Here is an 18,742-nt window from a genome sequence, read left to right as displayed (position 1 = left end):
TAACAAAACGGGAAGCCTTCAAAATAACTGTGAAGCCCAAAACAGATTCTTACAGTCAATCTCCAGAGAGTGAACTTCTCCAAATCTAACATGAGGAAGTTATCAGTGTAGGGTGCAGACACGATTTCATCTCTCTAGTTGTTTGTTGTATCATTCTTGTGTTAATAAGATCTGTGACTTACCCAACAAACTTGAGTGCTCAGAAAATAGTAAAGCATACAGAAGGTGTACGGGTTAATCTAGTAATTATTGTATTTTCTTATTACAATAGTGCCTAGAAAATCTTATCGGTGATAGGATTGGCAGTGATATAGGCAGAAAGTCTTAGCTCATACCACACAGTCATTTGGCTTCCTGGCCCTTATTGCGATGAGGTGTGAAGAGGCACTGTTTAGTTTATGGGTGTGCAATGTAAAAACAATGTATTAAGTGTGATAATTTATAATGCGGCATTTTTTTATTTCTCTCTCACCATGCTATTATTTGAAACATCACCAGTAGTTGTTCACAATAAGAACTTTGAAAGTGACCACTCAGTTTCGGAAATGTAAGAGTTTAATAATATGGATGTAGAAAATGCTGTTCCAGTTGACCCCAATGCCAGAGAGCAGTCATAGGCTTGTTTGATCTAGTTAAACTGGAGATGTTCTACAAGGGACAGGAGGTATCTGGTGATATCTCAATTTCTAAACTGAAAAATGCCTTCACTATCTGTATATGCTATTCCTTTCCTCTTCAGAAAAGAAAAAAAAAACAGAACTATTTTTATGTTCTAGGTCTTTTCTATTCTCTTTTACCATATGTCATGCTCCTTGCACTTCCAGTACCTCGGAAGAAAATTTAACATCTTATACTTATTCGTATGTTGTTGTTTTGGGATTTTTTTCCTCACAATGGATCTCTCAAATTTTTAGTGATGGAACTATTTGGACATACTGCAAAACACTTCCTAGTTAGTCAAATAATAGAAAACATTCAAGACATGCTGTACACTTTCCATGGTGATATAAAAGGGAGAAGAAAGTAAAGAAAACTGGTTGGTCACCCCATAAGAAAAAATAATCTTAAGTGCTAGAAACAGTTAGTCCCTTAAGGAAGGATCTGGTAGCCATAGTTCTTGAATACACTATGATATGACCATTTTCCAGAACTATATAAAGCCTTTCATAAAGTCTTTTGGCTTATTTCTACCTACACATAATTTACATAACCTATATATCTTGAATACTATGCAGTTTGCATCCATCTCTGATACTGCTTAAATTTTGAATTTGGTGAGAATTGGGTCACACAAAAAAGGGACACTTTAAAAGGAGTGAAAATGATTCATTTAGGACATTTGAACATAATTAAATAGATATTCTATTATAATACTTGTGTTTTAAAGTTATGAAATGGATTTGTTCTGCAGTGAACTCCAAAAAATTGATAATATATTACTGATATTAAGGCTTGCAAGAACATATTTTAACTGCAAAAAAGAATCTTTCTGTAACTTATTTCACTGACATTTCTCAAAATTCCTAGCTTGGCTCTTAAAAATGGTATAATATTTGTCTATTGGAAGAGAAAGGTTTTTAAAAGACACATTCTTCACAAGTCCTGCAAAAGCACTTAATGTTTTTTCTTCAGTCTCATATAAGACAGCAGGGGGGTTATACGTTTTCCTGGGCTCCTAATTCTAATTCCAGGTCAGCTACAAAGCACTTTCCAAAGCCAGTCTGTCCTATCTGAATGTCTTTTCTTGGTGTTAGATAAGTAACAGTCCTCAGAACAGCTTTGTGGAGTTACAGGCTGTGAGGCAAGCATTTTGCACATCAAGAGCAAATTTGCAACAGACTTCAAGGAAGTCAGGAGCCATCATGGAACAGAATTTCATAAGGCTCAACTGACTTCCACTGAAATCAATGGGAGGCTTTTCCTTTGACTTCAATGGGAATTGGAACAGATGCAGAAAGGGCACTTTAAAAGGAAAGAAAACTGGTTCATTTAGGATTTTTTTACATAATTAGAGAAATATTCCATTATTCACATATATGAATGCCAACTTGTTGTACCATGTCTTTCATGATTAACAATGGTTGGATGGCATCCAAATGAAAATTCTGTCTACTGGCTATCTGGCTTAAATGCAATGAAACATAATGTGCCAGATTCTTGCAATACCATATGTGTATGCCAAGGATGATCTTTGTACATCATATGCAGTTATCTTATATGGGTTGAGTTTAGAAGGGAGGGGCTTCATTAAAGAAAGTCCATGCTGCTATTAGGAAATATTTTTATCATACAATGGTGTCAGTGTAATATGCTCGGCACAAAAAAAACCCCAACCTGACACTGATTATAAGGACCTATGAACATTGCTTTGTGCATTGCCTGAACTTGCACAAGAATAGCTTCTTCCATAGCCAGAATACTCAAAAACATACTCAGCAGAACCATACTGCCCTCTGTCCCACAAATACTCAGAAACAGATGTGCAACCAGATGTAACATTGTATTAGTCCTATGCAGTTCCAATATTTTTTTTTTTTTCTATGTGCTTTAGTAAATTTTTCCCATTCTCTACGTTTCTGGTTCTCTAATTTGCCAGTGTATCACCATGCTAGTGATAAAACTGTTGTAAATTATACACAGCCATATTTCAGATATTTTATTTTAAAGGTCCATCAAAAATATTGTTTGTAGACTGTGTCTGGTTTAGCCATACTATCACTGTCTCTACCTTCTCTATCATATTAAATGCAAGCTCTTACTCTTCAGTAGGAGTGTCTCACAGTCTCCATGATCTTTGTTCTCTCTCTTACTGTCTGCAAATTGACTTTTGTCTCCCACTGGCTGCAGCACTGCAGTTCTCCCTGTTTTGGTTACATTTGCAAGAAAGTATTTTTGCAATTTTTTTCCCCTGCTGCCCCTCCTAGTTGGAAAACATTCCCTTCAATCAGCTGCTAAGCTGTATCACCTTGCTTCAAACACTTATCACAACTTCTTTATTTTGATTTTTTTTTAATGAGATAAAATAAATAGGCTTTTCCAAGTTTGTGGCTGCCTGAGTGCAAAGGGACAGTTTCGTTATGGACAAGACAAATACTACTTTTTTTAAGCAACCGAAAGCCTTATGGATAAATATGCATACTGATGATTGAGGTCCATACTTTTTGTTTCCTTTCAAGACATAGTAGACCAACTCTAATGACAAATGGCAGTCAAAACACATTTACGCCAAAAGGAAAGAGAGATCATAAAGAGAAAACAAGGTACAGATTCGGTTCTGATAGATTTGGTGGGATCTTTTCAGAAGCTTCATTTCCTTCCCAGCTGATCATATTGTTCATATTGCTAATCTCAGTGATCACATTTGCCATTGTACTGAAAGGCAAATAATTATTTTTAATAGCGATGAAATAAGAACTATTTTTGTCTTTTTATACCAGCAGGATTAAACCATTAAGCTAACATTTAAATACTTCCAGAAAAGAACAAAATCTTTAAGAATTTTGTTCTCAAACTTTATTCAGGATGATATCAGGATTTAATACGTTAATTGCAATCTAACAAGGGATGTTTTTGCAGTTACCTCAATGTTTGCAAGGCTATGACTCATGAACAAATTACTTTCATGGTTGGATTACATTTACACAAGCCAGTGTGTGAATTTTACATGCAGATCAACAAGATGGGACAGATTTAGGTGTGGGCATATTTATATAAAGGATTTGAATATGGACATGGAAAAGCATAAAGCAAAATATCTGCATTGGTACATTTGCTACCTCAAGTAGAAATTGCGCACAATCTTGTTGATGAAACTTTAAAGAGACTAATTTCATACAGGGCATTAAGTAGGATTTTGGCAGAGAGTTTGCGGTAGAAGAATCTGAAAGCCAGTGACATTCCAAATCCTTAACTAAATATGAATTGATGCCACATGTCAATCCTTCACTTACAGCAAATGATGTGGACCTCATCCCAAAGATTGCAACCAGCCACGTTAGCCTCTCCCATAGAACACTGAGCTTCAGAGACTAAAGCGAAATTACATGCATGCAGTTCAAATAAAAATAAAACACAGCATATAGCACAGTACAGTGCCTCCTCCTAATGCAACACGTGTGCACAATCTGGCACAATGGTGTAACTCACAGAAAGGAGGTGGCACTTAGTTTCATGCTGAAAATTCACTGCTTAAAAGGCTAGGGGTGGACACTGAGCTTTGGTAATAGGGAAAGTAAGTACTGCTTAAGGGATATGCAAACATTGAAGCACCTTAGCTAAGAGCATTTAGAAGAAAAGCAGATTAGTCATAGATTCAGTAACGTTATCATGTCTACTACAGACTACCTGGCATCTCTCTCTCCTTTTTTTTTCAGTGTTTACTCAGTTTATTCAGAAAAGTTAACCTTTAGGAAGAGAAAGAGATCAACGATGATCAACAACTATCTATGTCTTAAATAAGAGCAAAAGGATTATTTAGGATCACTCATTAAACCACTTATTAAATCACTCATGTCAGTATAAATTTTGATGGTAAGAATGGACTATTTTTAAAGGAAACTATCCTTTCTTTCCTCCTAGCAACTCCTTCACATTTCACATCAGGAAGAGGTTGTAAACTAAATTCAAGAATTCACCTTGTGTTTCATTCTCCATATTATGAATAAAAAGACTGACACTGTGAGATCTATTCTTATGGCGTATCTTAAGAAACCTGGCTTGTGATCATGCTTGCTGATAGAAACACAAGTATTCTTTAAGGGTTGCAAGGAATGGGCATATACGTGAGGAAAGAAACTGTGGAAGTATTTTATAAATTCTTCTGCAGCAGAGAAACTAAAAGAACAATCCTACCCTCCCTCCTGCATCGTTCCATACATAGCTTGTTTTTTTTGTGTCATTTTCCAGTTTGAAACATTTGTCCTTGGATGTGATTTTGTGCTTTTGATTTTGACAGAATTGTAAAAAAAAAAAAGCTACTGCACATTCCATGTAATTTTAGTAGGTCTCTAAAGTAAACTGCTTGTCACCAACCTAAACATTTGTTTCTTGCCAACAGTTTTCTGCCAGATATTCCAAAATGTCACTCTGTTCCTCAAGACTTGAACTTCAACATTTAAATTCCTAACTTTATTGGTTTATATTCTTCATGGCCCCTGGAGAAGAACAATTACTTTTGCTTGTTTTTTGAAAGGCCTTCTTCTGTTCATGGTGACTTCACCTGCATTTGCAAATATCTAAAACTTTAAGGTAAAATCTTGGACAATGCATTAAATCTGAATGGAATGTGACAGAACACATTCTCATGTCAGCTTTTATTTTCTTTTTCTACAGTGTTGGGTCCACTGACAGGGCCCAGAGCAATCTAGAAAAGCAGGACAGTGGTAAAGGAATATGCAGCCGTCAATGTTGCAGTTAAGTTAGTTGTCATGTAATCTTTTATGTAACCCAGATTTTAAAATGAATAAAATTTCTCTGATCAGTCTTCTAAAATCATAGCAACATATGAGTGAGAAAAGCTCTCTGGGTCAAAGAGTCCAGTCCCTTGCTATTACAAGCACTACATCATATAATCTCTTTAATAAAGTTAATACATCCCCTATCATGCAGATGTTCCTTCTGGGAAGGATATAGTAAAGTACATGCAGCCTTTTTATACTTTCTTTGCTTAAAAATATTTCTTAATCAACACACCAACACATAGGAATGGAGGTCTTCTTCAGCAGAATAATGATATGCTGCTAAACTTTGACGAAGTCATCACTGTCTTGAATAAAGGTCAGTGCCTATTTTATCTGCATGTTTTCTCTAAAAATCCATGCTGATTCAGAGGGGAATTGTTTGCAGAGGGAAAATGCTTTCACCTGAACTTCTGAAAACAAAAGGGGATCATAGAGCTTTAAAAAAGTGATGCCCTCAAATAAATTGAGTGTGACTGAGCCAAAATGTCTGTATAGACAGCTTGTGGTACAGTATGAGATCTTCCAGTACATCTTCAGCTTGTTTAGGAGCTTTTCTGTTACCCAAGGCTTGGTAAAAAATGTCTTCTCTAATCCTATAGTGAAAAAAACCGCGTGGTGTTCACTAACAACCATTTTGACTATCAAAGGAACATGAGTGAAATCTTCAAAAGAAATAGTAAGTCTTGTATATAAATCAGCATAGGCCTGTGCAAATGTGTTTCGCTGTCCCTGTGTGTGCCAATGCATATGACAGAAGAGAGAGAAGGGCAGGAAAGGTGAACGGGACAGGATGAGAGCTTCTAAAGGAGCATGAGCCAACATCTTTTGAAGGCTGAGAGAGGAAAAAATGAATTATGAAAATTGTGGTAGTTCGAGCTATGCTGAGTGCTACTGCAGCTTTATTTGAGACTCTGTACGCTAATATCAGAATCTGCAATGGCATTTTAGTTTGGTCTTAATGGATAGCTGAGATTTACAGTACTCTTTAATAGTTTATGATATACAGAAATAGCCTGGAAGAAGAAAGTCCTGTCAACATACTAGCTTGGTTGGAAAAGAGTTACAAACAACACAAATCCCACTAAACTTATTTATCCCCTTTCAGTTAAATTTAGACAACACAGTCTAGCCCTGTTGAGGATTGTGTTTCTGGCTGGTAAGTGGGTTTTAGTCCGATTCCTCAAGTACCAGGATATTCCTCCTTCCTGTTTGTCTCCGTTACAGCAATCGTATCAGACATGGATTTGCCATTATTTGTAAATCACAAAGGAGCTTTAGCTTAGGGGAGAGTCTGGTTTGCTGAAATGTTAGACAGACTTGAAGAAAGTGTGTTAGTGTAATAAAACATTTCTCATGAACTTATGAACCTGTAGCTCTTATAGTTTTGTCTCTCATGGTTTACTGTATAAATGGCATGTATACTTTCTTTACTAAGTATCTGTCAAAATGATGCATAGCTTTTGCATAAGGTATATCTCCGGATGCATCCAAATATGTGATATGTCTAAGAAGTGAAAGAACATGCAAAAAAAGGAGATAATTTATCTACATGCTTTAAATAGCATTTTTGAATGCCATTTATCCACCATTTTAATGAAACAAAACAGCGCTGTTTAGTCTGAGGCCTCTCTCATTCATGGAAATCTAAATTCACTAGATTTTGAGCAGCAAGTTTTTCCAGTCACTTCAAGAAGGTTGCAACAAAGTCTTTGTGACATACTGTCATGGTATTTTCAGTGTGCTACATTTCTGACAGAAAATCTATTTCAGAAATATCAAAGAAATTAAAGTAAATGATGACTTCTCTTTAATGCAGCTTCCAAGGTTTAACATTAGGTTCCCAAGTTACATGAGCACAATTGTAGAGGACTTGGAGAAAAGAAAGTTTTAATGACTATTTTTCAAATTTGTTGGAAGAGGCCTCAGTTCAGAAAAATGCTGAAATATTTATTAAGTATCATTAAAGTAGACAGGAGATGAACATTAACTGAAGTGGTTTCCTAAGGGAATCACTTCCAATCTAGGAAGCTAAAGACATAGTTCTTTAAATAATAATATTGTGAATTTAAGGTTCAGGGTCCTGAACAAAGAATATAAGCTTTTTAGTAGAACAAGGAACTTCTTTTGCTAAAGGGAGAACTTTATTTCCACAGGGCTTGTGGGATGATAATGAATTATAACAGTCTAACAGATAGAGTGTCAAAATAAAGCCCAAATCAAACCACAGAAATTTCTTAAAGAGTTTTTAAGAAAATATTAACCTTCAACTTTCTGCTGGTCTAAACCCTTAAAAGTAGCAGACTTGGTGCAAAGACAGCTTAGTTTTATAGGAAGCACATAAGAACAGTGACCATATGTTTTTAAAGACATTTTAAAATACCCAGAAGACATTTTGAAATGCTTGAAACACATTATATAAACAGAATACTTGGTGGAGAAAGATTTCTATTGTCATTTTTGTAGAATGCTCTGTCTAACTCGTTCTTGAGTGATGTGACCATCTGAAACTCATTCTGTCTTTTGCTTCAATATTTTCTACTTCCAAATTCAATACGCTTTAAGTCCCCATTTCTGACTTTTCTCCTTTCTGTCTTCACCTTCAGAAGACAAATGTCACTGGCCAAAACAGTAGTTTATATGACAGATATATCCTTATCTCAGTGTTTGCAGCTAAAGCATAATAAACTTAATGCATCTTTGAGATGTTAAAACTCCCCAGAACCCCTGTGCCCAGTATGTGTTGAACTTCTTGAGGCTGTGCAGGTCCTCTTTTCACAGAAAGTGCTAAGTTCTTCCAGATGTTAAGCAACTTGTACCATAAAGCATCGTGTACCATAAAGCATCTTGTACCATACTACTACTCCTATTGGATTGACAGCTATCTGGAAATCTGGAAAAATGAATCAATTCTACATTTCTGCTTGGAAGAAGAACACATATCCTGGTACAGTGTAGAAGTGTACTACCTCCTGGTGTAAGGGAGAGCACAGAGTGGGCTAGAGCTTCCTAGATCAACAGTGATTCCTACCTCACATTTTGATGTGAGGCAGGAATTGGTATGATCCCATGCCAATAGGAAGCTGTATCCTTAAAATGAGAAAAGAAAGATGAAGAAATCAAAATGCTTTGATTTTACATATGTTACTATTTTGCTTGTTTAAACCAAGAGAATATATGCCTGGTACTAGTGCATAAATATTATATGCTCTTTAACTATCCAAAAATTTGAAATAATATTTCCTAGGAAAAATGTCTTGCTTACTGAAGAAGAAGACATAAAGAAAGTTCATATCTGTCAAAAGTCTCATTTGAAAAAAAAAAAGTTGCATGACTGTCTCCAGAATAACAACAAACTTCCTTCTTTAATGGTGCCAATAGTTCACCCTTATTTGCCAAGTAACCAATAGGTATAAGCCCTGAAGGACATGTAAATTTCATAACAACTGTTGTTATGAAATGTTGTTTTAATTGTTTATTCAAACACTAACTGAAATATACTGTGTTGTTATGCACTTAAAAGCAAAGCATATAGGAATTGCTGGGACCTTTGTTTTTATGGCACAATTTAATGGCCAGATTAAATGATTTATATATGACATTCTTTCTCTAAAATGTGCTGAATCATTTAACATAATATTTCTTTGTATTATGTAGAAGAGTGATAACATGAATCATCCACTCTATGGGTTCAGTCTTTGTTTGATTACCTGTTGTTTTCTACAGCTAATATTTCAGAGAAAGAGAAAAGAAACAGGAAAGAAAAGGAAAGGCAAGAAAAGGGAAAAGGAAAGGGAAAAGGAAAAAGGAAAGGGAAAAGGAAAAAGGAAAAGAAAGGAAAGGAAAGAAAGGAAAGGGAAGGGAAGGAAAGGAAAGGAAAGGAAAGGAAAGGAAAGGAAAGGAAAGGAAAGGAAAGGAAAGGAAAGGAAAGGAAAGGAAAGGAAAGGAAAGGAAAGGAAAGGAAAGGAAAAAGAAAAGGAAAGAAAAAAGAAAAGAAAAGAGAAAAAGAAAACAAAGGAAAGGAAAAGAAAAAGAAAAGGAAAGAAAAAAGAAAGAAAAGAAAAGGAAAAAAAGAAAAGAAAAGAAAAGAAAAGAAAAAAGAAAAGAAAAGAAAAGAAAAGAAAAGAAAAGAAAAGAAAAGAAAAGAAAAGAAAAGAAAAGAAAAGAAAAGAAAAGAAAAGAAAAGAAAAGAAAAGAAAAGAAAAGAAAGAAAAGAAAAGGAAGAAAAGAAAAGAAAAAAAGAAAAGAAAAGAAAAGAAGAAAAGAAAAGAAAAGAAAAGAAAAGAAAAGAAAAGAAAAGAAAAGAAAAGAAAAGAAAAGAAAAGAAAAGAAAAGAAAAGAAAAGAAAAAGAAAAGGAAGAAAAGAAAAGAAAAAAGAAAAGAAAAGAAAAGAAAAGAAAAGAAAAGAAAAGAAAAGAAAAGAAAAGAAAAGAAAAGAAAAGAAAAGAAAAGAAAAGAAAAGAAAAGAAAAGAAAAGAAAAGAGAAAAGAAAAAGGAAAACAAAGAAAAAAGAGTACCAATTTAAGTGGCAGTTGAGCCAAGAGTCACTGTTCCTGCTTCTCTGTTCTTGAGTTTCTGTTAGTTTATTCCCCCTTTTACTAGGTGACAGAAGAATTGGATGGCACCTGCCTTAGGTACTTTCACTGTTGTTATCTCTGTAGGCAGAGACTCTTGTATTTACATATGCTTAAGGGCGCACCCTTCAAAGCTGTCTAATCTGCTTTTACAGAGCATGGCTGAATTTCTTCCTGAGCGTATCTGCAGAGTTTAAAATTACAGGATGGCTTTAGAATAGGTGTAACTACTTATACATTATTTTAGGCACCTCTTATCTTTTAAATGACTATTGATAAATCCCAAACTAATTAAGTGCCATGTCAGCTTTTCCTAGCTCTGCACAGGATGAGTGGAGAGGAACCAGTTATACTTTCTAGCTCTTGGCAGAGAAATACCCAGAGATTCAGTATACTGCTGCCAGGATAACTGCCCAACTATCACTTTTTGCTGAAGTCTGCTATATATCAGATAAATATTAACATTTTGCTATAAGCCAACTGGCAAAAATTTATCATGGCACTTCTTCGTGCAGCAGGTGGAGGGACAATATGCCAGGCATTGCCTTGTAGTATCTGCTTCTACTCTTTACTCCTGAAGATACAATAATTTTCTGTTTAGAAGATCAGACTCCCTGCAACACAAATCCTGCAGGAGTGGCTAGAGAACTAGTTTCCTGGTATGTGTTGTGGCTCTGAAGACCAACGAGAATCCTTGAAGAATTACTTCTTCAACCTTTCGGAGCATGTAGCTGACTTTCACATGGGGAATACTTAGAGAGAGGGAAAGTTTATAGCCATTTCTCCACTAGCTTTTACATTTGGTGGCAATCATTTAGCTTTGAGGCAACACAGTAGACAACAATGGAATATGCTAGGGCTGGGATTCAGCTGCAGGTGGTAGTCAGCTAATGATGACTAAAATGTTGGTGAATGAGATATCCAAATGCATCTACAGTTAGTGGAGGTCCAGAAAATTTATCAGTGGAGTCTCAATTTCTATACAGGTTATCAGTATATGTGTTTATTTACACTTGAACTGAATTCTTGGCAGACTTCTTTGCAGGTGTCAACTGAGGACATAAGTTGGTTGTCTAACACAGACAAAGTGATGTTTCAGATGTCATGAATATCAGAGATATCCTTGCGAGTTTAATAGATGAAAGACCTCATGCATGAGCATTTCTGAGCAGCAGCACACTTGATGTTTGACATGGAAAGTCAATGCCATGGTTAGCATTACAGACTGACATTTCTGTTGAAACAAAGGAATACAAAATTAAGTATAAAAATACAAAATTAAGTATAATCTTTTGTAGATAAATAAAATCAGTTCTGCTTTGTGGTTAAGTAATGTTGAGCTTGGTAGCTCTGCAAGAATAGCAATAGGCAAGAGCTTTGTGGTAGATGACAGTGAAGAAGAATCTTAGGTAAATGTTTTACAATAGCCAGCTAGAACCGAACTAGTGTTTGCTGGCATGACAATGGGACTTTCCAAACCTAAAGTTCAGCCAAAAGATGAAGTGAGGAAGAAGATGTGGAAGAAACAACCACCAGGGGTCCCAAAGACAAGTACCACATTATTGTGCACATGCAGGAGGAATTTTCTAGAAGAATGATGTCATGTATAAGTAGCTTTATGAGTATACATGTAGTGTAATGAATATGTATGTTTGATGACTATATAATCACGGCTTGTTTGGTGCTCAACTGAGACATGCTCGGAGGAGCTATCTCCCGCGTGTCTCCCAGCACTGCAATAAAGAATACCTGTTTATCAACTTAAACTTTGTTAGCGAGTTCTTAGAGTTTTTCTGCGAATCACTATTAATACATCTTTTCAATGTAGCAGGCTAAGGGAAAATACTGTCTGAGAAGTGGGCAGCAGAGACAGCAGAAAGGGCAAGGATGATGGCTGCAGACAGCTCTGCATTCCACAACCTGCTGCAGAACCACACCTGTGGACACTCGGTGAAGTTCCTTCAGGCAAGGGCATGTTATCATGAGACCTCCTTATTCACTACAAGTACATAATAATAATAATTAGTTATTTAATTGTAAAATCCTGGTAGCTGGAAAGGACCATTCTGTCTCTAAACAGACAAGGCGTATGTAGTATCTGCAGTACCTGTATGCCTGTACTATGTATAGTGTGTGGTTGTAGTTCTAATGATGTAAGGATATTGCAGAGTTTAGAGGTAATGACAATGTCTTTTATTAGACTAGCCACCCTGCTTAAGTAGGTAAATAACCTTTCCAAGGTTATAGAAACATAAGAATTTCCATTTATATTTTTTAGGATCATGAGAAAAACAAGGATTCAGAAATTAGCTGCTCACCTGAGGTCTTCTGTTCTAAACAATATCCAGAGCCATTCCTGTTATTTACAAGTCAACTGAAAACAATTTGGATCTCGGCCTTTTCTCCTTTTAATAAATCAGATTCAGAAGGCTGGTTGGCTGAAATCAAAGTGCTCAGTGTAATTTGTACTGCAGTACACATGGGAAGTTGTCTTTTTTTTTTTTTCTTCTGTTAGTGCTTTTACTGAATGACTGCAAGGATTGTCTCTTGTTCTTTCAAAAGCAAGTCATTCACTAGGATGCTTTACCTTTACTAAAAGACATGTTTTCAACTTTGGCATGGACACTGGCCAGAAAAGCAATTTCCTTTTTTTTTTTTTCCCTTTCAAAAAAAGAGGTTGGAAACCATCAGCCTATATCAGGAAGAAGGATTTCAGTTTTAAAGGTGAAATAACATTCGTTCCTTTTACATGATAAATGGAAGAAATAGGATACACTAATGAAAGAGAGGGGACATAGCAATTAAAAATACCAGGAGAGGGTGGTACACAAGTCTATCCTCATGTTATCTTAAAATAAATTAGCATGAGAGGTTAAAGAAGCCAGACTTCTTTTACTTCATAAATTACTCAGCTTTCAGTACATGTTTTACAAGAACACATATTACTTACCTGAACAACTGATAGTGTGGTATTTATCACATGCTGCCTCCATTTGTAAGGTCATAAATTCCCTTGCTGTGGTTGCCTGTAACTTGTTTTAGTGCTAAGTGTAGCAGTAAAATGCTGGAAGAAAATCTATAGGTTCAACTTATAATACCTGTCTCTGTATTTTATCCTATCTTGAAGGAAGTAAGAGATAAGCCTGAGGTTGCCTAAAATGAGCAGATATAGGAATAACTGCTACTTAGCGTCTTAACTGTCATTTATAGATTGATTCTTGGCATTTTAATGGATGAGGAAAGAAAGCTTTCACTTCCTACATTAAATCAAGGTGCTTCAGGTTCGTATCTCCCCTGAAACTGCTGTCCCTTGAAACTTAAACACATAAATCAATACAAATACATAATTTTAAATTATACAATGTGCATATATTAAGATAAATTGTACTTATAGTGTCTATTTTATATCCACATGTTATAAAAATTAAATTATCATACTGTTTCAGCATATGTCCTATTGAAAGCAAAATGCTGTTTTGACATTGTTTTAACTCCCAACAAGAATCAGGCTTTTAAATTTCAAGTCTTTTAGGGTGGAATATTAGCTTTGCTTTCGTATATATGAAACTGACCACAATGTCATGGTCACTGATTATTCCCTAACATATGCCCCTTCAAAACCAACATGGTACACTTCTACGTGTACTGTTGAAAGACATGCCTATGTAAGAAAATCTTTACTTTTGTGCAATCAAGATCCATCTTACCCAAATGCATAATAATGCAGGAAAAGAGTTTCTTGCCACAGCTCATAGGGCAAATAGCTGCCTTTCAGTGTTTGTTAGGCTTCTCACTGTTACCCTGAGCAGATGAGACCTCTGCATGTGACCTTCTGTGTGCCCTTTTTACATTCACTCAACAGAAGTCGAAGGGTGGGATAAATAAATTTTAAAAAGACAGCCAAAAAAAAAAAAAGAAAATCAATTTGAGATGAAACAAGTCAAATACATCCCAGTGATTAAACAACTTTCTCAGAAAGCAGTGATGGTCTAATTGTATTAAGCCATGACTACATTAAAAAATACTCTTAACTTGAAAATCCGTGGTAGAGAAATCCAGAATTGCTGTCATCTTGTTCACAAGTAGTCTAGGTGAAAAGGATGATTTTGTCATACTTCCCAGTTTTGAATGAACAGCCTGCTAATTTCACTCTTTCTGATGAGAGCAGACTAATTCATCATGCATGCACATTGTAATGCTGCTTGCTTTAGGCTAATACTTAGAATTTTTTTCCTTCTGGGACTTAATTGCTTCAGTGTTCTTGAACTGAGATGAGGACATCCAGAAAACTCATCTGAAGTATGGTTAAAGGATGAATTCCTCAGTAGATGTATATGTGACAGAACAAGTAATTTTCAGAGTTTAGCTTAAAGTGAAATACCAGGTGGCAATGGAGGATGTAGCAGTTATCATATGACTTTTTTTTTCCTGCTCCTTGATGCAGGTTCACTTCACCTCATCTGTCTCACAAGTTATTTGCATATATTTGGAAATAAGATGCCGTAACAGATCTGTTCATCTACAGGCCTCTGATATTGGTTTGCCACTGTCATATGGTGTGACTTGGTTGGAAGTTGTGGGGAGACCTGCTCCAGTCATGTGCATCAAAACTGCTGGCGTTCAATTTACTTCAAGAAGAAATTGTTTTATAAAGAAATATTATAAACCAGAGCTATTTATGTTGAATACAGCAAATTAAATATTCTGCTAAGAGATATCTAGGCAATTTTTTTTTTTTTAGGAAGTGAGAGATAATTATCTGACAGCAGAAGATTATAAAGATCATGAAATTTGGGAAAACTATTATTTGCTTTAGCTATCCAGCTTCAATTATAGTTTTGTAGTATTAATAGATTTACGGAAATGTTATATTTTCCGGCACTTGACAATGAGAAGTTTTCTTAAGAGCTACTGTTCAGACTGCTTACGAAAAGTAGGATTGATTGATTGATGGCTTGGCTTAGCGAGAGGAGGTTAGTACAAGCACTATGACCAAGGGCATGTGGGATAGGCAAATCTGGTTGGAAAAAAGGGTGGTTAGGCAATCAGGAAGTGTTCGACCAGGACTGTCAACTCCTCGCAATCTTGAACGACCCATGTCCTGATCCGCCTGCGTGCTTAGGAAAAGTATTCTTCTTCTAAAACACATGAATAGAAACTTGCTTTACCTGAAGTATCTTAAACAGCTTAATTTCCTCATGAAAAACAAACAAAAAAATTGTTTCAATTTTCACAAAAACTCAGAAAATTTTGCCTGACTTTGCGATACTGCCGCTACTAAATATCTTCAGGCTATTTAACTCCCATTAAAAAAAATCTGGCCTAGATGTTTCTTGTTTAAAATCTGTTCACTGCAAGTGTCTAAAAGGAACCATTGCCTACCTTTTGTGTCCTACAGTTCAGAAGATCATGCCAAGGTTCGGCATGATTGTATCCAGTAGAACTTAGTCTGATTTTTCTTTGTTTTCTGTTTGCTTGTTTCACAAGTTATAGAATGTGAGTTCCTACTGCTTTTTTATACTGTTTTCATTTGCAGGATAATTGTGTTGTCTTAAAAATAGTCAGGAGCATGCTGTTTACTCCAGATCTAGTGTGTACTTTACATTGTGAGGACTTCATGTTCAACACAGATGTCTGTAAAAGTTGTTCTTCTGAGGCATCATGAGATATCTGGAAACAGTCTTGCTATTGATACCTTAATAATTTTCTCAGATGCAGAATAAGACTGAATCATTATTGGAAATCAAGCTGCAGTGTTTTCCCTAATAGTTATGACATCTGTTCGAAGACTCCTGGAGCATGGTTAATAACGCTGCTGGCAGGTTTTGCTCTTTTCTGCATTTTGCAGATGTTACATCGAAAGGTGCTCAGTTTTACATCTCTCCTGAGGCTCTCACAAAAAATCTGTGGTGTTGTGTTCATGTTGTATATTATGTGCTACACGACTGAGATGAAGAAGACTTTTGCAGGTCTTTCTCAGGGCTACAACATATGTCCTTTGAGACAACAGGCATATCACTTAGAAGGGTTTCAATTCTACATATTCTCTGTTATATGGAGAAACAGAATATTCCTCTGATAGCCATGTACAGTTGCTAAACTTTATTCAAATTTAATAAAAGGATTTTGTGCATTATGACACCTACTTACCAAACAAACAAACCACAAATTCTAATCAAAATCGAGAAGTTCACATGTTAGTAGGCTGTTGCCATAATCATCCTGCTTTACTCTCATGAGTATAGAGCAGAACCAATTCTGTACCTCAGAAAGTGAAGGTAAAGCAGGAAAATTAACTTATTTCTTCAGGGTTACAAAGAGGTATGTCAAAATCACAATTCAAAAGCAGTTCTTTTGAATAAGATTAATGAAACTTTAGTCTTCTTCATAACTTACATCTTATCCATTTATGACTCAGAGACCTGAACTCAGGCATCTAGTGACATTTGAGATGAATTACTCAGGGTATCTAGGGCATGCTGACATACCCCGGAGATATGACACAGGACCTGGGGAATACCCAAGCCCTTCTGATGCAGCACCTGAAAGGCAACATGATATTCCAAGGTATCTCAAAAGATATTTTATACCTATGCTTAGGCAGCTGAATCAAGTGAATCAACTTCCTTCCTGTTCTGCGCTTTTAACAACATAGCAGATTACTCAGTTTATTTGCTGACAGAAGGCAGAGGTATATCTTGAAATAATTCCAGTGACATGAGCAATTGACAAGGTCATGGTAGTCCTGCAATTTTGAATTTATTTGGAGTTGTGAGAAGAAAAGCTAAAGACCTGTTATGAGGGCTTCAAAACCTGCATCAGTGCACATCTGCATGGGCACAGATGAGCCCTGGTCCACTGACTTTGTGTATACTGCACTTCTCCATGAAATGCATGTTTCTCTTTCTTTTCATGGTCATGCAGGGACAAGGAAAAGAAGAGTTGATGTGTACCAGTATGAGGCTAGCATTTAGCTTCCATAAACATCTCAGGCTAGCATCAGAAAATCTTGCCTTGATGTTGTGATACAGATACAGCTATAATTAGTTGATGAAATCAACTTTTACATCACCTGTTTTAATCTTTGAACTAACCCGACACAATTTACACTTACTGCATTTTCTGCAGTGTCTTCAAAACCAGAAGGCAGCACAAGGGACTTACTTTAAAGGAGAGGTAAAAGAAATAAACGGTAAAAATGTTGACAGTGGTAGAAATGTTGACAAATGTTGCCAGTAAATAGAAATTATAGCTTAGTAAGCCCCACAGTTTGACTCTCCTGTGAAGAAGGCATCTGTTTTCAGCTTAACAACATAAGGAAAAAACTTAATAACACAAGACTATCCACACTGGGTCAAACTAAGGATTCCTCCTGCTGTTAGTTGTGAGGCATGTCAGACACCTCGGCAAGAACATGGCAAGAAATCAAGTAAATGTATCCTGCAGTATATTCCCTGTCTAAAGCAATCTAGGATTTTGCAGATAGATGTTTTTTATAATATGAAACAAATACTTCAAAAGGAAAACCACACAGAAGCGGACAGTGGTGCTGTCTTTGTTTTCAACAGCTCTTGATGGGTCCCCCCAAGTTGCTTTTTGATTCATATGGCTAGAAGATCAACAAAAATACACTTTATTTGAAAACTTGCTTCCCTTTTTGTTTGTTCTGAACCTGAGCTCTGTGGTCTCTGTGTCACTGGGAAGTGCTCTTCAGGGTACTTATAGCACTATTAATGAAAGACATTTCAGGGTAATCATTAACAAATGGTTAGCCTAATCTCATTTTACATAGGGAACTAAAAAGTCTCTGTATAGAAATAGCAGTTGGTATCTACTGAGCCTGAGCTTTTACTAGGAACAGAGAGGTGAAAGGCTTTTTATTCTGTTTTCACTACCAGTCTGCTTCGCCAGACAGTCCTTCAGGATGAAGGATTTAAATGTTCAGCAAAATGATTTCCACTAATACGACAAAACTTTTCATGGTGAAAGCCCAGCTGGGGAGTTGCACCTTTTATAGGAGTCTAATACTGCGTTATTACTAGCATTCTGAAAGTAATTTGTGATGATAAGGAAAGAAATAGGGGCTATCAATCAGACTGTCAGTTCCTGTTTCAACCAGAACACATTCAAACAACATATTGTAAACCCAAATCTTTCACTGTGCCAGTTTAAGAAACCGTTTCTTGCTGATTTGCAGCTCAGGAGGAAGAGCACTTGTTAGATGCTGGTAGTGCTCCTTATTAAATTCATTGTAAATTCATAAAATAAATTACCCAACTAATTGGCTGTGTCCTCAGTTCATGTGCACCCCGACTGTATTTTTTTCCATAGATGCAAAACAGATTTACAGCTTAAAAGTAAGCGCAGCAATAAAGGAATATTACCAGTAATAGGCTTGTGTCAAGTTTTATGGCCAGCTACAATAAAAAAAGAGGTTCAGCCACTTTGAATAATGGATCTGTCAGATCCTACTCACTGTTTTGTAGATCCTGCTGGAAAACTCAAGACTTAAGTAGACAGAATGAATTTGATTCTTTCATTTTGTCCCTGCTTGTGGCAGGAGGGTTGGAACTAGATGATCTTTAAGACCCCTTCTGACTCAAACCGTTCTGTGATTTTGTGATTCAAAATAGAATACTTGTAGTATTGTTAACAGTTTCAAAAGAATAATGCTAAAAACCCCCTAATGCTGAGCTAAAACCCAGATTAAAT

This window comes from Lathamus discolor, chromosome 4 (genome assembly GCF_037157495.1).
Source record: "Lathamus discolor isolate bLatDis1 chromosome 4, bLatDis1.hap1, whole genome shotgun sequence".
Taxonomy (NCBI): domain Eukaryota; kingdom Metazoa; phylum Chordata; class Aves; order Psittaciformes; family Psittacidae; genus Lathamus; species Lathamus discolor.
The sequence above is the reverse complement of the archived record's forward strand: the minus strand, read 5'-3'. Positions refer to the sequence as shown.